Source organism: Limanda limanda, chromosome 12 (genome assembly GCF_963576545.1).
Source record: "Limanda limanda chromosome 12, fLimLim1.1, whole genome shotgun sequence".
NCBI classification, from domain to species: domain Eukaryota; kingdom Metazoa; phylum Chordata; class Actinopteri; order Pleuronectiformes; family Pleuronectidae; genus Limanda; species Limanda limanda.
The window spans coordinates 729,390-755,060 of record NC_083647.1 but is presented as its reverse complement, the minus strand read 5'-3'; the positions used below and the strand labels follow the sequence as shown (position 1 = coordinate 755,060).

At 40.6% G+C, this 25,671-nt stretch overlaps 1 pseudogene; it reads right to left on the bottom strand.

The window, feature by feature from the left end:
- Positions 1 to 3,607: 3,607 nt before the first annotated feature.
- LOC133015653 (uncharacterized protein K02A2.6-like) overlaps positions 3,608 to 25,671 on the bottom strand; it is an 85,045-nt pseudogene continuing 62,981 nt past the window's right edge.

The window sequence follows — 25,671 nt, the reverse complement described above, 5'->3', positions numbered from 1 at the left end:
CTTTATCGATGAGCAGACCAAAGTACTCGACACTGTTCTCTGTAACCCCTCCACCTGTCCCCGGCTTTCATCCTTGTTCTGCTCCAAACCACTAGTACCCTTGGGCTGAGGTTGTAGTCTGTGGGCGTGAGAGGGGCTCTGGTGAGGCTGTCTCACCACCCCAACTTCCAACCGGTCCACTGCCTTGTCTGATGACTCCATGGAATATCTCTAATTAAACCAACATGGCGGTGCGTGCACAACGCAAGGCTCAGCGTCTCCCCAGATTTAGCAAAATAGTTATTACCTGCCTACTCGTTTCAAGTCTGTTCAAATGGCGAACAAAATGGATGAGCTGCGGCTGCGGATCACCACACACAAATGGATTATGGACTGCAATGTCACAATTTTCACAGAAACATGGCTCAACAGCAGCGTTCCCGATAGCGCCGTCGAGCTAACGGGGCGCTATCTCCTCCGGGTGGATAGAACAGCTGATGACTCCGGTAAGACCAGAGGTGGGGGTCTGTGCATTTATGTGAACAAAGCTTGGTGCATGGACACTGTCATCATTGAGAGTAACAGCTCTCCTAACCTGGAATATATCATGGCTAAGTGCAGACCATTCTATCTGCCCAGAGAGTTCACATCTACTGTTGTGACTGCAGCCTATATCCCCCTGATGCTAATGCTAAGCTGGCAATGAAAGAACTACATGCTGCCATTAGCAAATGTCAGACAAAATTCGAACAACATGTCTCCTGCGCCACGAGAGGAATCAAGACTTTGGACCATGTTTACACCAGAATGGCTGGTGCTTACAAAGCCGTCCCCCTCCCCCACCTAGGACAGTCTGACCACTTCTCTTTGTTCCTACTCCCCAAATACACACCACTCATCAAACGTGTGAAACCCACAGTGAGGACAGTTAAAGTGTGGCCAGAGGGAGCAGACACTGCACTACAGCTCCTGTTTGAACACACAGACTGGAGGGTGTTTGCCATTCAAGCCACACTGGACTCCCACACGGACATCGACTCGTATCCCTCTTCCGTTCTGGACTTCATCAACACCCTCAAACGAATCACCACATTCCCTAACCAGAAGCCATGGATGAACAAAGAGGTCCGACTACTGCTGAAGGCACGAGACACTGCTTTCAGATCAGGTGATGCTCAGGCCTACAGTTCATCCAGGGCTGACCTGAAGAGGTGCTTTAAAACCACCTCCATCGTGCCGGTGCCAAAACAATCCACTGCAGCGAGCCTCAGCGACTTCCGCCCTGTTGCACTCACCCCCACCATTATGAAGTGCTTCGAGAGGATGGTCCTGTCTCACCTCAAAACCTGTTTACCACCCACACTGGACCCCTTCCAATAAAACTAAAGAAAAAAAAACAAATGTACATTTTTAAGTCCCCAGATGCAACTGCAGAACCTTGGTGTGCTGTTTCATTTTAAACCTAGCCAAACATTACTGTCTCCATCGTTCCAGTTTTAAAATCCTGAGTCAAGCGCCAAAAATAACTGAAGCCATGCCAATGAGTTGGTCATCAGAACAGAAGTACGGAGGATGCCATCTCCAAGGCACTTCACTCCGCACTTTCTCACCTGGACAGTAACAACTCCTATGTAAGAATGCTGTTCATAGACTTCAGTTCAGCTTTCAACACCATCATCCCCTCCAAACTGATCACGAAACTCGGTGACCTAGGCATCAACACTTCCCTCTGCAACTGGATACTGGACTTCCTATCCAACAGACCCCAATCTGTTAGGTTAGAGAACCACAGCTCCTCAACCCTCATCACAGGGCTGTGTGCTGAGTCCTCTCCTCTACTCCCTCTTCACCTACAACTACGCACCTGTACATGGTTCTAATACCATTGTCAAATTTGCAGACGATACAACGATGATTGGCCTCATCAGCAACAACGATGAGTCGCCTACAGAGAAGAGGTCCAGCACCTGGCGGAGCTCATTGTGGACTTCAGGAAGAAAGGTATCACACACAGCCCCATCCATATCAAGGGGACGGAGGTTGAGCGTGTCACCAGCTTTAAGTTTCTGGGTGTCCACTTCTCTGAGGACCTCTCGAGGACCCTCAACACCTCAACCCTGGTCAAGAAATCACACCAGGGTGCCCTCCTCCGTTCTGGGAGGCATTACAGGGTCCTCCGTTCCCAGACCAGCAGGTTCAGGAACAACTTTATCCCTGCGGCTGTCACCCTGCTGAACTCTGCACCACAGTGATAGCAGCGGCCCCCCCACCCCCACACACACCTTCTCCAGTGACTATACTTTCCCCCTCCACCCTGGCTTGGACTGCCACACACCCTCCTCCAACCACTGAACATTTGAATATTTGTACATTTGACCATTTGCACTAGACTGTTTTTTACTACTGTATGATCCCACCTTTAGTGTTTTCATATTTATAAATATTTATATATTTATCCTCCTCATAGTGTATTCATCGCTCTTATATCATACAATTCCTCTTAATACTGTAATATTCCATATATATTTCTTACCGTACAGATCTTATTTATTTACATATTCACTTTAATATGCACAATGCTCTGCACTTTTACTGGCTTTTTTGCACTTCTGGTTAAATGTTAAACTGCATTTCGTTGTATAAGTACTTGCATCCCAAATGCATCCCAAATGTGTAAGGAGAGGAAATCGTACCATGTATGGTGAGGGTGTTGTGTCAGTCAGCTGGATCTTTGAAGGACAAACACAGTTAACCAGAGTAGAGGTCAAAAGGTCACTATAGAATTAAGGTGATCTCAAGATCAACTTCTGCAAGACATGAATAGACAATAGGCACACATGCTGGAGAGTGGGTGGACCATAAAGTTTATGTTGAGCTGTACCCTAGATAGAAATTTCTGAAATTCGTTGCGGCTATTCTCACTATAAGAGAGTCTGCATATTCCCACAGTTTTCTGATCCAGCCCCTTCCTTTGGTTTTGGGGGATTCTTCATTAATGTCTGGCCAGCCAAACCCGATGGTCTTTACCCCATGGTCTTCATCCAATGCCTACAGAGCAGTAAATAGATCAAGAACAAATTACTTTTTCATTTGTTAATGCTGCTACAGTAGAAATAATATATAAATCCTCAATCACGTCTTACCCAACATTTAGCTCGTCTTTCTATATCCGTATTCCTAAATTGTAGTCAAGGTGAGTCAGAGTAAATACGATGATGGAAGTAGTCTTGCAAGAAATCTGCCAAGGACATTCTTATTTAATCCTCTACATGACCTTACCCTCTCTAATCTTAGAAGAACAAATATACACGTCATTTCCAAGCACTCAAAGAATGATAGATCGTCAAGACTTCTGAATTATCACCTGAATGCTATTCCCCCCACTCCCTACGATGTGGCACAGCCACGACTGCAGCTCTCCATCAGCCATGCTAAACATGCTATGTCAGACACCACAAGAAGGAATATTGACTCAAACATCATCAATTGCTGCACCCTGGTTGTTTTAATATGAACTCTCCGCTGCCTACTTCCATTGTTGCATGCCAGATCTCAGAGACTGCCACGTCTCCGTGGCAGTGGAAGTGTGAGGAGGTGGGAAGGAAGACCCGTCTTACTTCCCACCTCCTCACACTTCCACTCCTTCAACCCCAGAAGGGGTGCCTCCCGTCAGGCCCTGCATGAGCCGGTGGACAAACTCCTGACTTGCGGGTGTGTCAGACTCTGGCACAGGGGGTGACTGTCGTTTGATTGCTGTGTGTGGTCGAGGAGGCTCTGTTGCCAGGGGTGACGACACAAGGGCGAACAAAGCCAAGAGATTCGCTGCACCCTTGTCGTGGTATATATCTCAATCTTGTCCGTCCTGGGAGAGGGACCCCTCAAATGTGGCTCTCTCTGAGGTTTCAACGTTTTTCCCCCTGTTAATGGGTTTTTTTGGTAGTTTTTCTTTACTCTTGTTAAGAGTTAAGGACAGAGGATGTCGCACTCGTTAAGCCCTATGAAACGATGTTTTGTGAATATGGGTTGTACAAGCAATAATGTGTAAGTGCTTTGCTCTGGTTTGCTGGGATTGAAGTGTTCAATTTTACTAGGTATATTCCCCTACACCCAGGGTGCATTTGAAGGGGATCCTTACTGGGTAGTATATTCTCCCGCAGGCCAATGTGCCTACAGCGAATGACCACAATGCGCCATTGAATGGCGCTCCCACAGCAGTCTCACTAGGAAGTAGTTTCTCCTACAGGCTAATGTGACTACGGCGAATGGCCACACCGCGGCTAAGAATGATGCACTCATAGCAGTCTCACTAGGTAGTATATTCCCCTTGAGGGCCAACTGTTGCAATAAACGTTTGAACGTGAGTTGTCTGACTGAACTTCAGATAGATTCAAACAAAACAGAATTAATAATCTTCGGTCCTGACCAGCTAGCAGGCAAACTCTTATCATTTCTCGGCCCTCTGGAAACAAATATTAAAACAAATGCTATGATTCTAGGTGTCACATTCGATTTACATCCGAATTTCAAATCACATCATTAAATCTTGCTACTTCCATATACGAAATATTTCCAAAATTAAATAAATTCTATCTCTCCACGACTGAGAAAAGCTAATACATGCCTTTGTATTTTCCCGCCTGGACTATTGCTCTGCCCTTTATACATGCCTTAGCCAAACCTTAGTAACTCATTTGCAGCTTGTTCAAAATGCTGCTGCTCAACTTTGAACTAAAACAAACCTCTGATATCACGCCAATCCTTGCATCCTTTCACCGGTTGCTAGTCAAATTCAGGTAAATTTAAAGATTTTATTAATAACTTTCAAAGCTCAACATGGGCTGGCCCCCACTTACATTTTGCAGCTCTTGACGCCCTACAATCCCAGTCGCAACCTGAGATTGGCCAGCCTGTCCTTTTTGGCTGTCCCTAGGTCAAGGCTGGTTACTCAAGGTGACCGGGCTTTTTTCTGTCAGGGCCCACAAGGCTTTGGAACCCTGCCTTACAAGATCAGGCTCGCCAAATTTCCATCTATCTTTAAATCACAGGAAAGCATTTTTAACAAGCGATTTGTAATTCTGGTACTTCTGTATTATTTGAAATCATTTATTCCTTTTATCTGAATTTTATTGCAACCACAATTTAGGTAATTTCTTAAATATGACAGCTTTTAACTCTGCTGTCTATGAGAGAAGGTATCTTATTTTAGATAAGATACTAGCTTATTTAAAAAAAAAAAGGTCTTATCACCTGTGCCGGCCACATGGCTTTCATAGCGCTGCCATACAACCCAGTAGCCAGTCAGATTTACTTTTAGCCTCACAGTACCCTCAGGTTCAGCTTTTAATATTGTTGTAATTAAAAGGCTGAAACACCTGAGGTACAATTAAATGACATGCATTATTATTTGTATTACAACAACCAGAAGCACTTTGTAACCTTGTTAAGATAAGTGCTATACAAATAAAGTTAAAGTTAAAATTATTGTTATATTACTGTTAGATCAAGACTGTAACTACAGATGGTGTTTAGACGGATACAGAAAGATCATGGTTGGTAAAAAAAACAACATATTCTTTGTCAGTGCGTAAAGCATTATTATACCAACTGCAAAAACTTTATTTCATAAATTTTTTTAGAAACTGTATTAACTGCTAATAGAAATTAACTGTGGAACAGCTTATTTAAAAAATCAACAAATGAAGTATGATGCATTATTATAGATTATTTTACCTAACACTATATGCAGTACTTAAAGTGATTCTCACTATTATGAGCTACATAATGAACATAAACATGAATAATTGTAACCGACAAATGAACTAGTACTAAATACTATTCTCCAATGGGCACTTTTTGTACTTAAATTAATTTGTTACACTTTTTTACTCAGTAAGATCTTGAATGCAGGACTTGTAACATATAACGTATAACAGTGGTGTTGCCACTTTTACTTACTTAAACAGGATCTGCTGATCAACAGTTGCATTCTGCATCATTGTTTTAATCTTGACCTACATTTGAAAATGGAAACTTGAAAATATATTTTGAAAATGATGTGCTCTTTCTGGGTCAACACAGATGCTTGAAGACCGATCTAAGGTACACACTTCCTCTAAATGCATGCAAGGGTTTCATAAAGTTTTGAAAACATCCTTTGTATTTGAACTCTTGTTAAACCACTTCCTCCAGCGTGGAATCACGACTTATTTCCTACCTGTGACTGCCAACATCCTGACTTTACCCCTCTGATACACCAGTTACTGCAACCACACTTCTATTTTCACGTCTGTGTCTTAAAGCAGAGTGTGTTAAGCAGTTGGCTCGAGCATGTTGCAGGCTGTATTTAGAGCAGTGGAGCGGACCAGGCCCCCCCTTTGTTCTGAGCTTGATGAGGAGGAAACCCTGCTAGGCTGCGACGAGGTCTCATCATCACCCTGCATCTTTGCCAAGCTGCTCAGCACCGCACAGACCCGGGTGGGAGGCGGGCTGCTGATTGACAGGATAAGAAGATGCCTCAATGGAGGGAGAGATCTCTATCCTCTGGTAAAATGTGCCTCCTTTGCAACTCAGCTTGGAAGGGAAAATACTTTTGGGAGGAGCTGACTCAGCTTGGTTCCCTGAATCAGACGTCACTAAGGAAAGGGTTAGAGACATATAGAGATTTAATAACATTTGCACCAACACATGTGTACCCAGAAGACATTTCATCTGTTGTTTTAATGTTTGGAAGCGCTCTCAGATAAATATTTTGGAAAGGGTTACGTTTTGCAGAAACAGGGCCATAGCTATCAATCAAGCAGGTGGCAGAAGAATTACCTGTCATGACATAATCAAAAACAAAAGTCCTCATTGCAGAGAAATGGATCAGTGTGTCTTACATTGTTACTGTAGTTATTATATCACAAATAATGTTTACCTATGAAATTGGGTAAAGCTAGTTCTGATTGAATCTTAAACAATAAAGAAATTTTTCTTCTTCCAGCTTAACCTGTGTAGTTTATTCCAAAATTCAATGGATAAAAACTACAACTGATTTTATTCAGATTTTGTGATGTTTTGAAAGTATAATTGGCATGAAAGGAAATACCCAAATCCTGGATTTTTTGTATTTTATATGAGCATTTAAGGATTTTTTTTGGAATCAATCTACATTTAAATACACATATGGCAGATATTTTTCAGGCTGAACCAAGTATTTCAAAACTTAAGATATTTACAAATGAATAACTTGAAGCCTAGTAAATACATTTATAGGAGACAGCATTTAGAAAAAAATATTTTTGAAAAAAAGGTCTGTTGCAGAACTACTGGAATTAACCTGCTTTAGCTTAGTAAGAGTATACATACCACACTGTAAAAAATTGACCATTATTACTAGAAGTTTTAATGAAAAGAAATGATAGAATTATGATAGCATGTAATGGTTAATAAACACATTAAATAATAATAAATTGGATGAGCTATGTATTTCTGAAATCCTGTCTGCACTCCTTAAAATATCTGCATTACTGCGAACTGGACACAAAAAATCTGTGATTTTCAAAATTTATCTTAACAAGATTAGAACTTTTTTTTTTTTTTTTAATCAAATTAATTGTTTAAATATTTGTTAGAACCCTGACAGAGATATTGTTTTTTTGCTGTTTGTACCCAGCAACATGCATTCAGTAGATACAACTAACATGTGTGTTTCTTAATTTAACAATCATCGAGAGTCAACAGTCAGATTTCCTGTATTCCTCAGTCAAACAGAGAGAATCCTATTCCGGGATGGAATGAATAATTGGATGAATTCACTCATACTACAGAGTAAAATTGATTGAGGACACTAAAAAGGACAGAAAGGATTGACTTGAATGGCGATGATTATAATTTCCCCTGCATTTCATTGTAAGAGTCATAACTACTATTTTGTAACGTGTCTACAAACATGAACTTTGTAAAACAAAGCAAAAACTTCAGTGAGGTGGCCGGCATCAAAATGTTTCAATCACAGAGAATACATCAAGTTACTTCACAAAAACAGTTGTGAGAAATAAAACAAGTGTGTCTCCAGCCAAAGTCAAACTGATGTTGTTTCCCCCCCCCTCTCTGTAACGTTCTGCATCAACAAAGCAATTTGTTTCCCCAGAGTGTGCTAATTTCTGGATTTCACAGTGCCAGGTGTTACGGCTGCCAGTCATTACATGAAAATCAGCAAAACCTTAACCACGGTGCTTATCCTCACCACAAAATGCGCCCGGCTGAATTCTGTCTGATTTTTGGGTGAGGATGGGGGGGGGGGGTTAACTTCCTAAGTGGTTATTCTCCTATTTGTGTTTTACTTTGAAACAAACCCCCCCCCCCCCCCCCCCCAAAAAAAAACCATGAAGCTGCTGACAGACATCTTTCCTGATTCCACGCTCTCCGTTGATTTTCTGTGATTTATTTTTTTGCCTCAAACAATGATCAGTGCTGTTTTCAAAAAAAAATTTGCGTTACCAATGAACCATGCATGCCTTTATAACACCCTGGTGATTCAGGAAGATTCCATCAATTAGGGAAATACTGTGCGGCATTAAAGATGGAGTGAAGTGAGAGGAGAGGAGGAGGAGGAAGAATAACAAGTGAGAAAAGATGAGAGCAGAGTGGGAAGCGGAGAATGGAGACAGGTTATTGTGAGGGAAAGTGTCTGATGAAAACAATGACACTTAGCAACGAACCGATTTTTACAACCCAGCAAACAGTAGCATATATACAGGGTCAAATGATAAAGATGCCACTCGCATGAGGAGGAAACACAGAAGAAATGTGCTTTTCATTAATCTCTTGTAAACATGTAAGTGAATTGTATAAAATAATTGATTTGTTCTGATAATCCTCACACAGTGTCCTCTGCTCTGATCACTTTTCAACTTTAGGTCATAGTATGCGTATTCTGAAAATGACATGCTATTTAAATATTGTGTTTTCTTCAAAAGTCTTGCTGTAAATTGTTAATATTTAATAGAGTGTTTTCAATTATAGGAAGAAATATTGTGGGGGCTTGCAGCTTGTTGGTATGATGTTACTTATTTCATGCGCCTGGAAAATAATTGTGCGCTCAGGATGCGTTGAGATATATTCAGTGCTGTTTATATGTGGCATTAATTATGCACATGTATGTAAAACTAATTAAATCAATCAGCTGCAGACACATCTGAAGAAGAGAGCCATAAAACTGTGTGTGTGTGTACCAGGAGAGTGATTTCTTCACTGTTTATTGTCAAACTTACTGGCACTCTAACGTTATTATAATGTCTTGTTTTAAATTATATTTTCATGTTGTTCACAGGAAAGTATAAAAAAAAAAAGTTTTTAACAGTTTCATTATTTTTATTTTTATGATGTTTTTCCAGGTTAATTTTTTTCCTTTTTGAAACTGAAAGTGCCACTCGTCATTTACTTTAAGGGAAATACACTATGATCAATTATTTACGGCTACTGGGATTATCACTATGTTGTGGTACGAATGAGTGTGTATGTGTGCTGCAAGAGTTGCATTCAACTTCTCTGATGATAAATAAGGAGTTTAATATATGCCGAGCAGTGACACAGAGTGGATTGTCACCCGTCCAGGAAGTCATCTTTAAGTGGTTTAAATCAACTGAGGATTCTCATGTATGATCCTTCCATTGATAGCTACTGTATAATGAATGTACACCCAAAACAACTAACATCTGCAGCTACCTTTGTTTTTTTATGTGCACATTTAATGCATTTTTAAATGGATAATTAGTTTACACTCGTGAAAATTTGGATTTTGCAATATGATCAATTACACGTCAACACAAAATTTTTGGGCTTTTTTCCAACTGCAGTTCAATGTTTCGGACTCAGTAATTAATAGAGATAGAAGAAAACAATTTTAATTTCACCTCATTTTCACAATAGCTTACTTATACTTCAGACATACGTACAGCTGTCGTGTGAAAGACGCTCCGAGTTAAAGTAGATCTAACCGGTCTCTATTCCCTGTCTGTGCAGCTGAGGTGAGGAGGAGGAGGAGGAGGAACGGGTATGAGGGGAGGGTGGGGTGAAATGTGGGAGGGCAGCTTGCCGCCTTTCCTGTCTTCCTGCTCGCTTCAACCGTCTCCCCTCTGGTGGCCACGCCTCTGCCGCTGCCACGCCACAGGCGCCGGTGGGTTGGCGAGGCAGGGAGCTGCACAGGAAACAGGAAATCAAGACAGAGAGAGGAAGCCATGGGGGCGAGAGGCTGTGGCAGCGGTGGCCATGATATGTCAGAGCTGCCACAGTCGCTCTGAGAGAATGACAAGGAGAGAAAATGGGAAGCTTGGGTGGCTTGCTCAGGCATCCTTAGCGTCCCAATTACCACCCCGTAAACAAAGGAGGAAGTTTTACTACATTGGGGGCACAGCTCTGCCCTCCTTTTCCTCCCCCAACCTCACCCCCCCAGCCACGACCATCACGACAGCCCAGCAAGAGCTTCCTCTCTCTCTTCCTCTCTCTTTGCCTACAGATAAGAGACATTAAAACGCACCTCATCCCCCACTATGATAGCAAGGTGTCACTTATGAAAGGAGAAGTCCCTATTGAATACGTTCAAGTCGATGAAAGGTTGGCAGAGCTGGGGTTCACGCATGCTGCCCCGTTCCTTGTCTCCCTGCCTCCACTTGTCTTCTTATATGTTTGAAGATGACAGCTGCCTGCTCCTTCAAGGCCTGTACTTGGCGTCGTCTGAGCAGGACGATAACTGCACAGCCTCACACTGCTAACACGTGTCCCTGAAAACCGAGTCAACTTTCTTGTAAATAACTTTTAGTGTTTGAGTGTAACAAAGGTAAAAGGTCTGCGGAGATGCTGTGTTTCAGAGATGCTACTTTAGCCTCTGAGCCTGAGACAGGCAGGCTGGTGTACATGTTTGAGAGTTGAGCAGCTACTCACTGTAGCACAGTTAGCTTTTTGTTTGCAGTGGGGACATTACAACACCAGTCTGCTTCATGAAGTTGAACCACATTTGATTGACAGTGGTCTGGTAACTTCAGAAAACAAGTGTCACACAAACATTCCACGTTCCTCAGTTTTGATTTATGCACAGAAATACCTGACATGAACTTTCCTAACTGAGGCCCACATACACAGAGAAAATACAGACATGTGTCTTTTTCTGGGACCATTTGCTCACTTTGGTTTGTTTTCGTGGTCCTTAATAAAATGAATTTGCATGAACCCATATAAAATAAACCTGAATTTAATTGATTTTCTCTATATTGTTGTAATCCCACACTTCACTCAACTCAACTGAAGAGTTCCAAAAAATCCCATACGTTTTATTCCATGAATCAGTGTTTAGTGTCTAATGTTGACATAAAGGGACAAATACATAATGCATGTTCCATGCGCCACAGCTGACTTCTTTATTAGCTCTCTGGCCTGCACAATGACATTAACAATACATTTAGTCTGGCCAATTGTTTGGTGGTTTACTGGGAGAGGGGACAGGAGTGGCTTGGACACACATATGAGCTTCATTAGCTAAAAGGGCAAGGGTTGTCATTCACAGTCTGTGTTGTGTTGATAAAAGATAGAGGCCATGTTTATTATATATACAGTATTTGAGAAACTATGATGATACAATAAAACAAAAAATATATACACACAAGAAGAAAACAGATATGTGTGTTGTATCTGTGAGAGGTGCAGGTTTGTGTTTCATCCTAATGTAGCACTCAAAATGGAGGTGCAGCTGCTTTCTCTAGTGTCATGTGAATGTTTCTATTCATGTCTGCTTGTCTGAGCAGCTCAGATAAATTAACAAACCAAGTTGAAGTGTCAGGCGGAAGAATCATTTCTCTGTTCTCCATTAAAGTAGCTGGACTACAGATCCTCCCTTTGCATTTTGCTGCCTGTCTCCTTCCATCCAGGTTCCATAACTCATCTGTCATCCCTGCTTTTTTCCATGTGCCTTGGAGCAACAACACAATATCCCCTCCCCCCGTCTTTAAAGGAGTAAACCAAACTGGTGAGCTTAACGTATTTCTAATGAGCCAGTGCCAGTAAGATTGTGTAGATTAGTCATCATACAACCGTAGCAACGATCACGTTCACAGAGATGAACCATGTATCATCTCCTCTGTGCCATCAACGTCTCGGCAGTGGCACCAAAAATGAAAAAAGCTTCTCTATTGCGAATGATTAATTTGGTTTTGCTGATGTCTAAAAATCTAAAAATCTGTGTTTGTTTGGCTGCTGAGTTCATAAGGAGCAGTTCAAAGGATTTAGGAGGGAATCTCTTCTCGTATGTGGAGGCAGTTCTTCATTTACTATTTGACAGATGGCATTGTCTTAAAATATGCTGTCATATTCATATAAATAAGGCAGGATGGCATCATCCATTCAGCCCTGACAGATAAGAGAAGAACACAAAATGCCTGTTAGGTGTTTAGAAGGCCTTTCTAAGTCACACACACATAAGGTTTCACTCTGTCTCACTGTCTCATTAGCAGCAAGCTTTTGATTGGCAGATCTGCAAAGTCTAAGGAAGGTTGACATTTTTCCAGTAAATGGACAAGGTCCCGCTCCTCTTTGTGAACCCACTGATTATGTCATCTGATTACTGCAGAGTAAAAGTGGCTAAAGGGAGGAAGTGAAAGTATTTATTGCCACGAAGAGGCCACTACTTTTCAACCCTTCAGCAAATCTCTGAAAGGGAACTTCCACACCTTATCACTGCTCAATTGTCACAAGTAATTAGCCAGGGTTTGACTGAGGACACTGTCCATGTCCTCAATTACACATTAATTCTAGGTTGGTTGTTTGCTTTTGAGGTTATGATATGAGTAGAGTTTGGATATTAATTGGATTATCGCCTGTCTGAGCTTATTATTAAAATATATTATTGTTATTGTGTAAAATATAGCTAATTTTATTTTGATTATAGTTGATTATTAACAGCTATGTTGCTTCCCTCCAAACATCTGAACCTGCCTCTGATGACCCCAGTGACCAATCAAATGAGGTATGGCCAGCTGGCCCTGACCATCTATAGTGGATCACTTTCCCTATGTCCATAATGACACGCCACTCTTAATTTGATTGGCATATTCTATTTATTACCATTCAACCAAATGTTTCTCTGGTATTTGCTTTCAGATTAAATACAAATAATAAAGAGGATAGGCTACCCTGTGGTAGGGGTGACGTCACTGGTGCAGGCTGAATACCTAAAAGGCTTCATGTTTAAGTGGAAGAGACCGAGAGGATGTGTGCAAAGAGACAATTTAAGGGGCAAATGAAAGGCCTCTCTGTTGACCTTAATAGTTAGAGTAGTCTGGTAGATATGAGGACAAACACTTGTCTGAAAAAGATATTGAAAGTAAAATAAAACAGAAATTTTATATGTTGAAATTTGTGACAAATATATTAATATATTAGCGATGAACTGATGAATCTCAGCAACTTTTTCTCTGTCTAAATTCATCCATATCATTTTGGAATTAAATCGTTTCTTCAGATGTCTCTGCTGTCTGGAGGATTGAAGCGAGGTTAAAGCATTTATTTTTTCTTTTCTTTTTTGCCAGCAGCTCTGACATGGCATGGCTTCTCTCGATGGCAGCGTATCACCATCTGAATCTTTCCATCCACATCAGGGGAGCAGAGCTGTGACTACTGGGATTAGGCTAATCACACATTCACCTAGGAGGCAGCACACACAGGAGATCCTGTGAGAGGCATGACCTTATTTTCAATGTATTTTCATAGCCTCTCATTTACTAGCACGGCAAAGCTAATGCTAATGCAAAGATTTCAACGTGCTGTGTTTAACGTATTGGTAGAAGGATGAGCCTTGTTCTGATTCCTCCCTGCACGATGTATTTTACACTTTTTTACACATTCATGTAGAGAACATTATTTTCTGAGAAGCATTGGGGATATGAATTATTATTATCATTATTATTAATAATACTGTAATAATTCTTATTATGTGAAGATGTGTATAGATTCAGCAAAATCAGCTATAATTTAACGTGACGAAATGATTTATATATTTTGTATTTATATATAATATATTATAATATGTTTGTACATTCAGTAACTATTATTGTATTATTCTTCAGGGCTGTACAAATCTTAAAGACACTTAAGTGAAGATACTTTGGTCAAGTTCTGCATCTGGAAACCGACAATTTAAAAACAAGCCCATGTATACTCATGTAGCCCGAGTATTGCTCCATGACTTTACTCAATATCTAATCAGAACTATATTAAAATATAAAATAAAAGCTTGAAAATATATTTAAAAATACATTTTTAGTAATAATAATAATAATTCTTTGCTTTTCACGTGCATGCACATTTGTGTGAGGGAGTTGGTTTATAAAATTTTAGCTACAATCCGGATCAAAGTTAATTCTTTGAAATGGGCAGTATGAATTTGGACACGAATAATATACAACTTGCTAAATCACCCACTGTGTATATGGTTGTTTTAACAACTGGTGGCTGATTTAATACCATTCATTTAGTTATTTTCAAGAGTCATTTCCGTCTCTTTAGATCCAACATATATGAATTTCAAAAAATGTTTTTCAATAAACTAGTAATTTAATATTTCTCATTTGTTTATTTAGTCGCTTTAAGACGGTAGCTAAGAGGAGAACAGAAATGAGCTTAAAACCTGATAAATAAAATCTAATTTATAGACCTTACTTTTGGTATCTACTGTATTTTGACAGCGGTGGAGTTTGCCCTTTAAGGACTTCTGAATCCTACGACCCTGTTTGTTAATTGCAGATGTTGCAATTAACTGCAAATTAATGAAACGAAATTTACATTGTGCACACGTTGTTTGTATTTGACATGCTGTTTCCTCTAATCCAAAACTCATAGATAATTTATTAACTGGACTAATAGTACTGCATTTCAAGTATATAACTCAGTCACCATGTGTACTAAAAACAAAAATAATATTCAGAGGTTCTGTAAACCTGGCCATGGACTGTCTCAGATGTTTTCCTCACAGAGGGAACTTTGACACACACGCAAAAAACATAAATGCACATCCTAGAAATTTTGAAATAGTCAAATTATTTCAACTTTACAAATAAAAATACAAAATTCTTGCAGTCTTGATTTCTGCGTTGTCTGCCTGTTTATCATCTAGTATAATCCCGTTTCAAGGAGGGGGGGGAAATCCCCTGCACATCCCGTCTTCTCCGTGCATTCTAATCAAAACCCAGTGTTTCTAATTTATGAAATGTAATTCTGCCCTCCACTGGTATAAAGCAGGTGCACACACACTCTCTTAGGAACACACATTTCCTTCTCTGCTGTTCTCTAAGTGTGTGTTTAGGGAAAATAACTTTCAGAAGCAGGTGATTTGTAATATGAGGCATAATTACCTTGCTTGATGAAAATTTTGCATGTTAAGGGGCAACAAAATCATGCAGACATGTATGGAGGTTAAAAAAAATATTTGTCACTGAATGAAGGTGGATATTTGCATTGTGTGTGTGTGTGTTTTTGTGTGCATGCGTGTGTGTATGTTTGTGTCTGTGTGATCCCTCCTAGATGCCAGTAGGGTCTCAATCTCATCTCATCCTCAGTGTGTATTTGAATAAAGAGTTACCCGCTCTGGATAATGTTTTAACTTAAAAATTTGGTATACAATATGTTGATACTGAAAGTATCAGTTAAATACAGTGTATTTGTTTTCCACTTAAAAATCGGATTTTGCTACAGTCTCCACCTTATGTTTCTGTTCTGAAAGAGCTGCTGCTGTCTGAAGCACAGACGGGACTCTCTATGTGAGCCGCAGCTCAGAGGTTGTTTTTGTTTCCTGTAGTTAAGAGCACTTTTACAGGCAGGAAGTGGAAGTGGAGGGGGAGGAGAATGTGGCCAATGGCAGCCTTACCATAGCCTACATCCAATGAGTCAGTCTTTACTAATCAGCTATTGTTAGCTGGGCCTGGTTTTCTAAAGGTTCTTTTGCATATAGGATGTTGGTGAAATCTAATTTTTACTTTTATTTCAAAGTGGCACCAAATTTATCTATCGTGCAGGACAACCCACAGAAAAACTCATTTGAGTGAGTACCAGGAAGCGTCGGGTAATTACATGTGAAGGGGGGACCTCTCACAACCCCCAGTGCATCGAAAACAAAGACACCTGCATTTCCTTCCTGTAATATGCAGCTCAACCCGCTTGTCATCTAATCTCATGGTCCGGCAGGCCAAGACGGGAATCTGCAGGACACAGCTAAGATGGTGTGTTTGGTGGGAGACAGCCGGTCAACCCACTGTCTGTCTCTGAAGACTAGGCTGACCATGTGTCACCATTACATATAAGTGTGTGTGTGTGTGTGTGTGTGTGTGAACTTCGGTCACACAAGGATTTTTGAAAAGCCACTGTAGTAGAACTTGTCACATGATGACTTTAATGCTGCTCTCCAAAGACCCATCAGTGTTATTCTGGTGAACAAAATCTGTTTTAGTATTTTTTTTAATTAAAAGGAACTTCTGTAAAGCTACAAGGACAGGACTAACAAACCAGTTTGCTCTAACTCTCTGTCTCCCAGCTCTGTCTCCCCACCTACAGTTTACCTTCATAGCAACTGTCTTGCTAAAGCCATTTTCAGACACGTCCTGTGGAGGATCTCTTGTTTTCGTTAAGTTTTTTCCCGTATAAGAAGCGTCATCACCCACTCAGTCACATATGTAAGATACATCCTCATTTATTCACCAAATCTACTTCCAAGGTGAAAATTGTAAGTGCATTAAAAACCAGAGGATGGAAACGTATTTAATCTCAAAAGCTGTTCTTACTTTGGCAGTAGACAGTTTGTTAAGGTATTACCCTATTGCTCTTAAAATAAACAGATATAAGATATGTATTAGAAAATAATATTTGGGGGCTTGTCAAAAAACTTTTGTTTAATTAATGTGTAATTGCAGATTGTAATGTGTATAACTTTTTGTCACTGGGAATTTTAGTTTTTCTGAAGATCCATGTTTTCTGTGGCAGCTGTGGCTCACTTTTCAAAAGAAAAAAGGAAAACAGCACAAATGAGCTGTGCAGGAATAGTCAGAATTAGTGACTATTGAAAATCTCTATAGTGGTGCCTTGAAAGGTGAGGTGAGGACCGGTTCAAAACAGACAAAAAACCTAACTGGTGGCATCCCAGGGAAAGGCCCCCCCTACCAGACTGTTAGGAACCTGGGTGTGACACTCGACAGTCAACTCTCCATTACATCCAGGACATGGTCAAACTTTACACCCCAGCCCGTCCACTACGCTCTGCATCTGCCAATTGGCTTGCTGCTCCCTCACTGCTCCCTCACTGCGAACTAGCAATAAAGATTCCTTTATTGTTCCGCAATCATGCACACACAAGCACGACATGCAATGGGGAAATTGACCCTCTGCTTTTAACCCATCCTTGTGAACACAGCACATGGAACACAACACACACAGTGACAACACTGAGCAGTGGGCAGCTACGGAAAGTGCCCGGGGAGTAAGGGGCACTTACACAGTAGGACAGGGAGAGTCAATCTGTCTTCTTGGACTCAAACAGATCCAGGTCTGGTCCATGCTCCGGTCCAGGTATGTTTGCTAGTCCGTGGCCTCGAACCAGCGACCGTCCAGTCCAGGGCCGGGTCTAGGCAGGGGCAAGAGGGGGCCTGGCCCCCTCAAATAAATGTTGTGCCCCCTCAAACTAAATCCCAATTTATAATAATAATAATATAATAAAGCACAATGCCCCCTCAAGATTTGTGGCTGCCCCCTCATACATGCCTGTCTAGACCCGGCCCTGGTCCAGTCTGATGTCCCTCTTTTCTAACAAAATCACGCCTGTTTGCTGTCCTATCTCCCAATTGGTTCCGCATTTGACATCAGGACAGCAGAAAGTCTACACACATCTTCCACCGTAGGCTGAAGACACATCTATTCCGCCGACACCTTGGATAAAACATTTATTTTAGCACGTATATGGCACTAACATATAGCACTGTGTAGTTTGGCTTTTTTGAAGCAAATTGTACTTACTTGATTCTTGTTGTTCTAGGTTTGTACCCTCATGGTTGAATTCACCTATTATAAATCGCTTTAGATAACAGCATCAGCTATATGTAATTTTTTGCTCTGAAGTTCATCCTATAGACAAAGGCCCTATCAAAAATAACAACCAGATGAGAACTTCTGGGAAGGGTGGGGGAGGGTGGAGGAGGGCAGGTAGAGATGAATAAAAGCTAAAAGCGTTGCAAGCTATTGCTGAAACAATCCAATTACAATGCCTATCAAACTTAGCTTCACAGGTTATAGCTTCTAATTGCCTGACAAAAATTGACACTTCAGTCGCAACAGTGTAATATAATAGGGGGCCAAATTAAATTTGATCGAGGGGCAGAAAACGATGCTATCACTCAGCAGGGCGGAAAAGAGGAGATCAACTAGCATGATATAATGAATCAAAAATGAAAATTATTCATTAATCGCATTGGGTTTTCCAATAATGGAAATGACACAGTTCAGACGTCTTCCTAAAAACAGTATTAATTAAAGGGATGATAAATCTAACAAGGCATGGAGCCCAAAGAAATCATTGCCCCTCTTTGCCTCCCTCCCTTGCTCCGTCCTTCATCCCTGTCAACTTTCTTCTTTTTTTTCTGTATTTGTTCATTCTGTCTTTCCCTTTCTCTTGCTCTTTCTTATTGTTTTTTATTCAGCTTCACATCTCTCTCTATTTTTTCCTTTAGATATGCATACCTGACCTGATCCTGACAGGTACACACAGATTCTGAGGTTTCATCATTGAGTCTCTCCCTGTCTTTTCATCTGACTCATATTTTGAATGAAATACACAATGCAAACATTGGCTGATACAGAAAAACGATGTGATGTGGGTAATCTGTTACACTATAGCTCGGAAAGCTTTTGGTCAGTGATGAATGAAATTTGAGAGACCGGGCTAGTCTTGAACTTTGATATGCTGGGTCTATATTTGTGTCCTAAAATAAAACCCATTGTGATGATCACTTATTACTTCTATGTTAATGTAAAAATATTGAGAGGTCTCGTCCTACAACCTAGCCCACTGCTGGGGGGAGTTTTAACATTAGCTTTGTAAAAAATGTAATTAAAAGAGATCCTCTGCTGAATTAACATCCACACGATTGAAGAGTAAAGAATAACTTGTTTTGAAAGTGACCAAAGTAAAGAAATAAAAAGTACTTGGGTGCGTGCGTATGTGTGTTTATGCTTGTAACATCATAGACCAAGATCTGACAGTATACAATGAGCCACTAACCTTCAGATTTTTAATAATGTGTTGCACCCAAAAGCAGCTTAAATCCAACTTTGTTTGCTTAAATTTAATTTATATAAGTCAATCTGCAAAAAAATGAATAAATAGAAGGCAAAATAATATCTTGGCTTTTTTTGGCTGAAAAGATTTTTGGTCTCAAGATCCACAAAGTTGCTCAACAAAACATTTTGATGACATCACTGCAGCATTTCTCTTATTTGTCATACTGACAGCTTTAAGCATCTTGAAAGCCCCAGTTATTCAAGGATAGTCATTTATTACAACCAAAATAAATCTTTGATATTGAAATGTTAATGTAAATGTGAGGTTTGATACAGGTCTCAGTTAAAGGCCAATGTAGAAATCAGCTCTAGTCCGATCAGCTTTTTGGTTGAAGAAGATTGACAGCAGTGCCAGTTCCACAAAGCAATATTTCCTCTGTTATCCACACCCTCTGTGATTGGCTGAGAGTAGTGTTACTTTAATCCTGTGGCCCTTGCAGGACCTCATCATCCATCTACATCTCTCTCTCTCTCTCTCTCTCTCTCTCTCTCTCTCTCTCTCTCTCTCTCTCTCTCTCTCTCTCTCTCTCTCTCTCTCTCTCTCTCTCTCTCTCTCTCTCTCTCTCTCTCTCTCTCTCTCTCTCTCTCTCACACACACACACACACACACTCAGAGTCACACTGGACTTACAGGAGTAAGGCAGCAGACTTTATTTAATCGGTTTTCCTCAGTGTTAATTGGGCCAAAGCTTCCTTCTCTGCCTTCTTGATGTGCAAATGAATGTGGCATCGTGGTATGCCCGCCCATCACTCCACAGGCACATTTACAGGACACCTCAGGGTGCCGGGACGCCGTCTGTGACCTGTATATGGCAGATGAAGGAGGGGCAGGGGGTGTAAGGTTGTCAGTACCGAAACCCAGAGGCAATAGATGTCACTCCGGCTCCTAATGAAGTTTACATTCATCATCCTGCAATACCAGAGTTTATGTGATATTAAATAAGCATGTGTTGGATTAGACATTATTATGAAAGGTCACAAAGAATATTCACATGTATGCACAGCAAGTAACCTGGTCACCGCATTATTCTGGTTTGATATCTATGTAGACATTTACACCTTCTAAAATATCTAATATATAACTAGGGGTGTATCGGTACACAAAAATCACGGTTTGGTACAAACTTTGGTTTTGAGGTAAAATAATAATAAAATAAACACATAAAATAGTAAAATAATTATCCATTAAGGTGCAGCATGTAAAAGGTTAGCTGTACTTAAAATGTAAAGCGTGTGTGTATGTGTGTGATAATTGCTAATCATTGTTCACTAGCCGCGAGTGTATCGTGCCAGAAAACCCACTGAAAATTGATTTTAAACAATATAAATTACATATTATATATGATATAAATGATCAAATATGCATCCCATACTTTGGATTTTCCTGCTGTTCTTCTGGAATTTCAATTTCCCTGATTCTTTCCCCCACATGATTAAATTCCCCCCTCTGCCCATCCACTACAACTACCCAAGCAGACAGACAGAGACAGAAAGTGAGGGGTGGGTGTTGGGGCTATGAAGACCATCATCATTTACCCCCCAAACACCTACATTGAACGGAGCAAATAACAACCAGCGGAGAAAGCAGAATCGCGGGCTGACAGGCACAGAGAAATGTGTGTCCGTTTTGAACAGCCAGGCAATCAAGGTCCATAAATTGTGTCCAGGTCTTGGATTAACTCTGAGAGTCCTTTTATGACTCACCTTTAAGGAACATTATAACTTTGACCATTAATGGTAAATGGTCTGTTTTTATATAGCACTTTTCCAGTTGTCATTTTTTTTGCCATTTACATTCATGCAGGACATTTATGGGCAGCACTTTTTTGTTCTATGAGGGACAATTTTGGGGGACAGTTTCTTGCCCAAGAATACTTCGGTATGCAGAAGGCTATGATCGAACTGCCAACCTTCTGGTTGCAGGATGACCGATCTACCCCTCCAGCAATACAATTTATTATCAAACATAAAGGTTAGAGAAGAAACCCCAGGCTGGGCCATCATTGAGGGCCAGTAGCACCCCTTCTCATCATATAATTGGGTATCGATGGCCAATGATCACCTCCATCTCGCCTCTTTCTACTTGGGTGAACCACTGGAACACCCAGACAACCCAATCAAAATTCCCGCTGGGAGGGTAGGTTCTCAGCACCCCAGGGATAAAAGGCATGGACTGCCTCTTCCCATCGTCAGTTAATTGGATAAACTTCTCAGGAAAAATGATGAAGAGAGAGAACTGTAAAAGAGAGAGATGGGATAAGGATGATTGCAGCAGCTCCATCAGTAACATACACTCTTGCTCATGTACTCATCTATTGCTGGTGACACTGCAATGTCATACAAATGCGAGCAGTCAAATAGCCAAAAAGCAGCAGACTGTTTGGGGGAATAATAAAAACAGCAAATCCCAAAGGTGACACCAATCTTCCCCCATAAAAGTACTGTTGTATTATATGTATTTATTAACAAGATTACTTTTCATGAGTTGTGTCTATTTGCATGTGTTAGGCCACCACAATTTTCTCAATCAAACTCATTGGAGGAAACTGAAACCATATTTACTACTTTTGGAACTGTGTGCCATGGATATCATGATATCACAAAATGCATTATACTTCCACTTCTACACTTAATAGTTCAGTTGAATTCATCAAACACGCCACCGAGTTTCCACAACTGGCCAGAGCCTCTCTCTCCCTCTCTCTATCTCTCTGCATCCTTGCTTGACCCCTTTCCTGCCCTTCATGTCCGATACAACCCAGAGCTCAATAATGATCAATGAACTGAAGCCAGTGACTTCACCTCCGGCCCGTTCGCCCCTCCTCTTCCTATTCTTCCTTTTCCTCCAGCGTTTTGATGGGCACTGAGGCCAGGAGAAGCAGAGGGAGGGGAGGGGAGGGAATATGGTGGCTGGTTGGATAGAAGACAGGTGGAGTCCACCCCGGGGTCAGCTACGGGGCCAGCCATCACATAAATCAACCTGACATGTTCACCCAGGCCTGCCTGCCAAAGCCTGGGCACTCTAGCCAGCACCAGGCCTTCAAGCTCTGTACCCACCAGCACCCACCCACCTCTTTTCCCCTCCAACCCCCAGTGCCAAAGCTTGGTTTAAGGGGTGAGGTTGGAATGGGTCAGCGGACATGCTTCTAGTCTTCCAGAAGCCTCAGTCTGCAAGTCTTAAGGTGCCTTCTGGTATGTTGGGTCGTACGTCAGGGAGTGTGGGCAGATCTACTTAACCTGTTAACAGACAACATTACTTTTGTAGAAGCCCATAAAAATTTTACTGTTCTTAAATGATAGTTCAACCAAAAATGAAAATTCACTGTTTATCTACTCACCCTTATGGCGATGGCGGGTTGGGTTGAGTCCACAAAACACTTCTGTCCTCTGATATCTTCCGACGAGGTGTAGTCAGTGACCATCGGAAATGCTAACGTCCGCTACCTTAGCCACTTCTGGTGGACTTTTAGTGTTAAACACGGTAAATGACCTCGTTTGAGTTGAATTTCGGAGCTTCCGGACACTTATGGTTTTGCTGTTGTTAAATTGCGTCTGAAGATAACTCACTAATCAGCTACACTGCTCCATAAGTGTTTTGTGGTTATATAACCCAATCTTATTGTACTTAAATATGTAATTTGATTCCCACATAAAATAAGTCCAAGCTTTTGTTACTTGCCTATTGTACTTCTTTATTAGATGTCCCAGTCTGCACCTCTGACTGCGGGCCTCGTACTGCCCACATCATGTTGACCAACACGCACTCCTAATTTTATTATTATTATTATAACTCTTATTTTTACTAATGTGGAGCAACTCTGTACAGTGTTTTGTCGACAGGACCCAGGCCTGTGACATAAAGTAGGAAGGCATCGACCCCAACAATTTGGAGGAAGCTGCAAGTTACCACAGCGGTGGGACACAGCATGTTGCTTCAGCTACTTACTCCACCTTACCGGAGAAGACTAAACTGCAAGGAGTAGCCCCCTCCTCTGTGCCATGCCCCTATTCATTAATTTGTGCCAAGTGCAGAATGGACTGCTACCTCAGGGTGGGGAAGCACAGCTACAATCGCCACTTCAACAAAAACTGATGGTGTGTATTTATCAGTTTCTCCCAATAAAGGATTTTTTTCTTTCCACTGTCACAGTACTTGCTTTTAGGATTGTTGGTTTCTGTAAATAATATTATAGAGGGTATGGTCAAGACCCCTGGCCACAGATTGAAATTTAAGTTTGGGGGATGTGGTTAGTAATAGAATATAAAGAATATTAACATAGAAGCAAAACTTCCACAAACCGTAAAACAGGATTGTTACGACCCCACAGAAAGGCTCAGATGACATAACATATATGAAAGACAACACAAACAAACGATTGGATGCACCAAAATAGGAGTTTATTCTCAACCAAACGAAAACCAGACTAAGTTATGTAGACAAAAAGAGGTCGAGATTTTGGCTAAAATTAACTAAATATTAGGAACACGTTGGACGAGCCTTGCAGTTGACACTCTTCCCCCTAATTTAACAATAAACAAATAATCTATATCTAAATCAAAACCAAAACATGAAAACTGGACTTTAACAAAAAACAAAAATAAGAAAGACCCAACAAGTATTCAGGAGTAAAAACAAAACAACAAACGGCAAAACTAAAGGGAAAGGGGATCTTTCCCAAGCTGCAGGCTAATGCTGTGTGGTGTAAGACAGAGCAAGAGAGCAAGAAGAAAGATAAACTTTGCTCCTACAGCTTCTAATCTGCTCTTTGATTGTAGATGAGCTTCAGTTGAAAGCCTGCAGAAAAAGAGCACAGTTCATTAGTAGTGGGTGTGAATTTTCGATGGTGGAATACACCCGCTGATTATGATTGATTTTCTTAGAAAAATATGAAACCGGATGTTCCACAGTATCGTCTCACTCAGGAGGACAGCACCCGCCCCTGCACCACTGGCTACAGATAAGTTGAACGTACGATCAAATGCTGTTGCCGCAAGTGGCAATGGTCAACAAAGCTATAATGGAGTCAAAAGAATGATGGCAACAGTCAGACCAGTGAAAGTGTTTTTTAAGGCTTAACAGGTCAGTATCCGTATAGCCGTAAAGTTTTTACCAGAACTTTGACAGTACCCTTCCATCGTCAAAAAATGGTGAAGCCTAAATTGAGTGACAAGAGCAGGGAATGACAGGATAGCTTCCATTATCAAGTGTATCGGATTTACTCTCCCCGAACCCACAACTTTACCCAAATAGGTTATGGACGCTTGGCCTAATTCGTATTTTGCATGATAAAGTGCGAGATTTGCATGAAATAACCCCTCAAAAACACAAGTCAGTGTTAACTAAGTGCTGGAATGTAGCAGATACATTATACATTATACAAAAACAAATATTTAATTTAAACTCTTTTGAAGGAGAAATTTTCTTCCTCAATCTAAAATTGTTTAAAATTATTTTGCAATTTTACCCTCAGGTGTGCATTATCTACAGGCGATTAACTGCTTTTTAAGAAACCTGAAATTATTATCGTATCGGCCATGTGAAGCATGTAATCATTGGTTACCGGTATCGCATGAAAAAATCCATATCCTGTATCCCTAGTATAAACCTCAAATGTGGTGGCATGTGACATCAAATCTCAAGCCCTATTGGCCATAACAAAGGTGCAGTGTTGGATTTACCTGTGCATAGCTGTGTGTAACTAAGCACCCACTACTGATAGCACATTATTTGGGGTGCCACAACCAGGCATGGCCTGGGGCATTCTCAAAGAAAGCTTCTTCAGCAACGACACTAGAAGTTTGTCAAAAAAATATTAAGGAGGTTTTAGAAGTGTTTTTCCTGTCTAATTAAATTGTTTTAATATTGAATGTTAATATTACTAATCTTTGCTGATTGTAATGATTGTATGTATGTATTGAGTAATCACCCTTTACTCTTTTGCAGATATGAAGGCATGAAATATCGGCCATCTCAGTCATTTCTGTTTTTATGCCATTGCAAATGGAATATCATTGGGTTTTGGACTATTGGTTCAAACAGAAAAGCAATATGAAGACAATAATCTGGGATTCATGTCAGTTTTAAAAAAAAGCTTTTTCTTTTACTCTAGCAGATTGCTAGTGTAATTTGTCTATGGTAGAGCAATAATCAGCACCACATGTTGAATGATGTTGAAACTAAAATAAAAAATGTGTTTCACTCATACACTCATGTTATCCAACTTAACTAGCCCTGACTGATCATAATTTGTTTATTTAAAAGAAAGAAAAGTAAAGATTTTAAAGAGCAAGAAGAAGATAATTCCAAAAGCAGAACAGGAAACTTTGGGGTGTATCTTGGTATAT